The sequence below is a fragment of the Cyanistes caeruleus genome, chromosome 9, assembly GCF_971803275.1.
Source record: "Cyanistes caeruleus chromosome 9, bCyaCae1.hap1.1, whole genome shotgun sequence".
Lineage (NCBI taxonomy): Eukaryota > Metazoa > Chordata > Aves > Passeriformes > Paridae > Cyanistes > Cyanistes caeruleus.
Genome location: NC_141709.1, coordinates 131,364 through 137,392, shown reverse-complemented (window position 1 = coordinate 137,392; position 6,029 = coordinate 131,364). Strand labels below are relative to the sequence as shown.

Sequence of the window (6,029 nt, the reverse complement as noted above, 5' to 3'; positions counted from 1 at the left end):
GGACACCCGCAGGACCCGAACCCCCGCATCCCGGCTCCGGCTGTGGGCTCCGTCACCCGCTTTCGGTCAGCCCCGTCCCGGCATCGCGGCAGGAGGGGGGAGTCGAGTCCCGGCGAGGGAGTGCCCAGTCCCCCCGGCCTTGTCTCAACCCCAATCCGGCCGTGCTCCGCCGCCCCCGAGACCCGCCACCCGGGGCCGGCCGGGGGAGAGGCGGCACCGCTCCGCCGGCGGACACCGGCAGGACTCTGCCCCGCGGCAGACCCCGTCCCGAGCCGCGGCCCCGCCGCAGCGCGCAGGGCTCGGAGCGGAGCCCGCCGGGAGCAGCCCCCGGGCCGGGGCTCGCCCGGCGCCGAGCGAGAGTCCCGGGCCGGCGGCACGGGGGGCGGGGCCGCATGAGGAGCGGGGCCACGGGGCACAGCCCGAGCGCGCCTGGGAACTGCCGAGGGGTCCCGGGCGGCGCCGCCTCTCCGTCATCGAGGCGGCATCGGCCTCGGGTCCGGGATCGGTTCCGGGTCCGGGATGGCGGCGGCGATTCCCGCCGCGGGGCCCCCGTGTGGGCCCGGGACCCCGCAGGGCGCCCTCTGGCGGACGCGGAGCGCCCGGTGCGAGCGCGCCGCCCCCGGCGGCCCCGGGACAGCGGCACGAGGGGGGCGAGGCCAAGGAGGGGCGGGGCCGGCTCAGGGGCGGGGGCACGAAGCGCGTGCGCAGCTCGGGACAGCAGAGCGCGTGCGCGGCGCGGGGCCGCCTCAGGTGTGCGGGGCGGGGCCGGCACAGGTGCGAGGGGGGGGGACCGAGGCCACTTAAACACCGGAAGGGCGGCGGCCGCCATTTTCTCCGGGAGGAGCCGGCTGCGGCCGCTCCGGTGAGGCGCTTCTCTCTTTTCTGCTTTTATCTCTCCATTCTGCTTTTATCTCTCCTTCCTGCTTTTATCTCTTCTCTCTGTCTCTTCTCTCTCCTCTGCTTTTATCTCTCCTCTCTGCTTCTTTCTCCTCTCCGCTTTTATCTTTCCTCTCCGCTTTTATCTTTCCTCTCTGCTTTTACCTCTCCGCTTTTATCTCTCCTTTCTCTGCTTCTTTCTCCTCTCTGCTTCTTTCTCCTCTCTGCTTTTATCTCCTCTCTGCTTTTCTCTTCTTTCTGCTTTTCTCTCCTCTCCGCTTCTCTCCTTTCTCTGCTTTTATCTTTCCTTTCTCTGTTTTTCTCTCTCCTTTCTGCTTTTATCTCTCCTTTCTCAGCTTCTCTCCCCTGTCTCCTTCTCTGTTTTTCTCTCTCCTCTCTGCATTTGTCTCTCCTCTCTGCTTTTATCTCTCCTCTCTGTTTTTCTCTCCTCTCCTTCTCTCTCCCGTCTCCTTCTCTCCCCTCTCTGCTGTTCTCCCCCGTCTCCCCTCGCACCGCCCGCCCCCCCCTGCCCCCGCCTCTGTTCCTGCTCTGTTCCCTTACAAACCCTGACTCCTGTCTCTGTTCTTCCTTCTCCTTCTCCCTCCATCCTCCCGCCCGTCCCGACCCTGCAGCCTCCCGTTATCCTCGCCTGTGCCCGCTCTTACCCTCCCTGTCCCCCTTCTCCTTCCTCTCTCGTCCTTATCCTTTCCCTCTCTTCCTCATCCTCCTTCTCTCTTCCTCACCCTCCTTCTCTCGTCCTTATCCTCTTTCTCTCGTCCTTATCCTTTCCCTCTCTTCCTCATCCTCCTTCTCTCTTCCTCACCCTCCTTCTCTCGTCCTTATCCTCTTTCTCTCGTCCTTATCCTTTCACTCTCTTCCTCATCCTCCTTCTCTCGTCTTTATCCTTTCCCTCTCTTCCTTATCCTTTCCCTCTCTTCCTCATCCTTTCCCTCTCTTCCTCATCCTCCTTCTCTCTTCCTCACCCTCCTTCTCTCGTCCTTATCCTTTCCCTCTCTTCCTCATCCCCCTTCTCTCGTCTTTATCCTTTCCCTCTCTTCCTTATCCTTTCCCTCTCTTTCTCATCCTTTCCCTCTCTCGTCCTTATCCTCCTTCTCTCTGTCCCTTTCTGTCTTCCCCCGCAGCCGCGGGGCTCGGGGCGCCGGATAATAAAGCCCCGAGGGCCGGAGCCGGCGCCCCCGGCGGGAATCCCCTCACGGGGCCGGAGCCCGCGGTGCGGGTCCCCCCACGCACAACACGGCCCCACACTGCCGGGTGTCCCCACATCACACTGGGGGCTCCCGGGGGGCTTAGGGTGGGCCCCCTCCTCCGGAGGGGTCTGGGGTGGGGTAGCGAGGGTTGGGGGGCTGCGGGGGGGATTGGGATGGGGGGGTTTGGGAAGGGCCCCCTCGTTAGGAGGGGGTCCCGGGTGGGTTAGGGGGGGTTTAGGATGGGCCCCCTCCTCTGGAGGGGGTCCTGGGGGGGGTGGGGGGGTTTGGGAAGGGCCCCCTCGTTAGGAGGGGGTCCTGGGGTGGGTGGGGAGGGGGGTTTGGGAAGGGCCCCCTCGTTAGGAGGGGGTCCCGGGTGGGGGGTGGGTTAGGGAGGGCCCCCTCCGGAGGAGGGGGTCCCGGGGAGGGGCGGGGGGCGGGGCCCCCTCCGGAGGGGGGGGCCCGGGGTGGGGGGGGCTGGGGGGCTCTGCCCCCTAAGCCCCTCCCACTTCAGGCCCTCCCCTCCGGAGGGGGCTCCGCCACCCGGCCCCTCCCCGGGACCCCCTCCTCCGGACCGGGGCCCGGGGGGGGAGGGGGGGCGGGGTGGGTGGGGGGGGCAGCAGGAGGGGTCATGTCACTCTGCACCACAATCGCACATTTGTGTCAAACGACAGCACTCCCCCTCCTATTCCCCCCCACCCCGCCCCCCCTCCCCCCCCGGGCCCCGGTCCGGAGGAGGGGGTCCCGGGGAGGGGCCGGGTGGCGGAGCCCCCTCCGGAGGGGAGGGCCTGAAGTGGGAGGGGCTTAGGGGGCGGAGCCCCCCAGCCCCCCCCACCCCGGGCCCCCCCCTCCGGAGGGGGCCCCGCCCCCCGCCCCTCCCCGGGACCCCCTCCTCCGGAGGGGGCCCTCCCTAACCCACCCCCCACCCGGGACCCCCTCCTAACGAGGGGGCCCTTCCCAAACCCCCCCCCCAACCCACCCCGGGACCCCCTCCTAACGAGGGGGCCCTTCCCAAACCCCCACCCCACACCCCCCAGGACCCCCTCCAGAGGAGGGGGCCCACCCTAAACCCCCCCTAACCCTCCCCCCCCACCCGGGACCCCCTCCTAACGAGGGGGCCCTTCCCAAACCCCCCCATCCCAATCCCCCCCGCAGCCCCCCAACCCTCGCTACCCCACCCCAGACCCCTCCGGAGGAGGGGGCCCACCCTAAGCCCCCCGGGAGCCCCCAGTGTGATGTGGGGACACCCGGCAGTGTGGGGCCGTGTTGTGCGTGGGGGGACCCGCACCGCGGGCTCCGGCCCCGTGAGGGGATTCCCGCCGGGGGCGCCGGCTCCGGCCCTCGGGGCTTTATTATCCGGCGCCCCGAGCCCCGCGGCTGCGGGGGAAGACAGAAAGGGACAGAGAGAAGGAGGATAAGGACGAGAGAGGGAAAGGATGAGGAAGAGAGGGAAAGGATAAGGAAGAGAGGGAAAGGATAAGGACGAGAGAAGGAGGATGAGGAAGAGAGGGAAAGGATAAGGACGAGAGAAGGAGGATGAGGAAGAGAGGGAAAGGATAAGGACGAGAGAAGGATGAAAAGGAAGAGAGGAGGAGGATGAGGAAGAGAGGGAAAGGATAAGGACGAGAGAAGGAGGATAAGGATGAGAGAAGGAGGGTGAGGAAGAGAGAAGGAGGATGAGGAAGAGAGGGAAAGGATAAGGACGAGAGAGGAAGGAGAAGGGGGACAGGGAGGGTAAGAGCGGGCACAGGCGAGGATAACGGGAGGCTGCAGGGTCGGGACGGGCGGGAGGATGGAGGGAGAAGGAGAAGGAAGAACAGAGACAGGAGTCAGGGTTTGTAAGGGAACAGAGCAGGAACAGAGGCGGGGGCAGGGGGGGGCGGGCGGTGCGAGGGGAGACGGGGGAGAACAGCAGAGAGGGGAGAGAAGGAGACGGGAGAGAGAAGGAGAGGAGAGAAAAACAGAAAGGAGAGATAAAAGCAGAGAGGAGAGAGAAAAACAGAGAAGGAGAGAGGGGAGAGAAGCTGAGAAAGGAGAGATAAAAGCAGAAAGGAGATATAAAAGCAGAGAAAGGAGAGATAAAAGCAGAAAGGAGATATAAAAGCAGAGAAAGTAGAGATAAAAGCAGAGAGGAGAAAGAAGCAGAGAAAGGAGATATAAAAGCAGAGGAGAGAGAAGAGATAGAGAGAAGAGATAAAAGCAGAGAGGAGAGATAAAAGCAGAAAGGAGAAAGAAGCAGAGAAAGGAGAGATAAAAGCAGAGGAGAGAGAAGAGAGAGAGAGAAGAGATAAAAGCAGAGTGGAGAGATAAAAGCAGAGTGGAGAGAAGAGATAGAGAGAAGAGATAAAAGCAGAATGGAGAGATAAAAGCAGAAAGGAGAGATAAAAGCAGAGGAGAGAGACAAATGCAGAGAGGAGAGAGAAAAACAGAGAAGGAGAGAGGGGAGAGAAGCTGAGAAAGGAGAGATAAAAGCAGAAAGGAGAGAGAAAAACAGAGAAAGGAAAGATAAAAGCAGAGAAAGGAGAGAAACGGAGAGGAGAGAAAAGCAGAAAGAAGAGAAAAGCAGAGAGGAGATAAAAGCAGAGAGGAGAAAGAAGCAGAGAGGAGAAAGAAGCAGAGAAAGGAGAGATAAAAGCGGAGAGGTAAAAGCAGAGAGGAAAGATAAAAGCGGAGAGGAAAGATAAAAGCGGAGAGGAGAAAGAAGCAGAGAGGAGAGATAAAAGCAGAGGAGAGAGAAGAGACAGAGAGAAGAGATAAAAGCAGGAAGGAGAGATAAAAGCAGAATGGAGAGATAAAAGCAGAAAAGAGAGAAGCGCCTCACCGGAGCGGCCGCAGCCGGCTCCTCCCGGAGAAAATGGCGGCCGCCGCCCTTCCGGTGTTTAAGTGGCCTCGGTCCCCCCCCCTCGCACCTGTGCCGGCCCCGCCCCGCACACCTGAGGCGGCCCCGCGCCGCGCACGCGCTCTGCTGTCCCGAGCTGCGCACGCGCTCCGTGCCCCCGCCCCTGAGCCGGCCCCGCCCCTCCTTGGCCTCGCCCCCCTCGTGCCGCTGTCCCGGGGCCGCCGGGGGCGGCGCGCTCGCACCGGGCGCTCCGCGTCCGCCAGAGGGCGCCCTGCGGGGTCCCGGGCCCACACGGGGGCTCCGCGGCGGGAATCGCCGCCGCCATCCCGGACCCGGAACCGATCCCGGACCCGAGGCCGATGCCGCCTCGATGACGGAGAGGCGGCGCCGCCCGGGACCCCTCGGCAGTTCCCAGGCGCGCTCGGGCTGTGCCCCGTGGCCCCGCTCCTCATGCGGCCCCGCCCCCCGTGCCGCCGGCCCGGGACTCTCGCTCGGCGCCGGGCGAGCCCCGGCCCGGGGGCTGCTCCCGGCGGGCTCCGCTCCGAGCCCTGCGCGCTGCGGCGGGGCCGCGGCTCGGGACGGGGTCTGCCGCGGGGCAGAGTCCTGCCGGTGTCCGCCGGCGGAGCGGTGCCGCCTCTCCCCCGGCCGGCCCCGGGTGGCGGGTCTCGGGGGCGGCGGAGCACGGCCGGATTGGGGTTGAGACAAGGCCGGGGGGACTGGGCACTCCCTCGCCGGGACTCGACTCCCCCCTCCTGCCGCGATGCCGGGACGGGGCTGACCGAAAGCGGGTGACGGAGCCCACAGCCGGAGCCGGGATGCGGGGGTTCGGGTCCTGCGGGTGTCCGCCCTGCGGTCCCGGGCGGTGCCGCCTCTCCCCCGTGGGGCGGATCGGGCTCGGTCCCGGGCTCGGCATCGCGGCGGGAGGGCGGCGCCGGCTGCGGGAGCGCTGCGGGTCCCGGTTCGGACGCGGCGCCCCCGCCTGGGCCCGGCCGGTCCCGCAGCCCCGGAGCGCTCCCGGCCCGGGCCCCCCGCTCCGCCGGCCCCGAGGCCGCGGCGGGGCCCGAGCCGAGCTGGGCGCCCGCGTCTCCCTCCTTCCCTTCCCCGGCGCA

The 6,029-nt window shown here is 66.1% G+C and overlaps 1 long non-coding RNA gene across 1 annotated transcript in view; it reads left to right on the top strand.

Annotated features, from left to right (window-relative positions):
- Positions 1 to 6,029, top strand: part of LOC147651400 (uncharacterized) — a 132,537-nt gene that overhangs the window by 42,790 nt on the left and 83,718 nt on the right. The window lies entirely within an intron of this gene.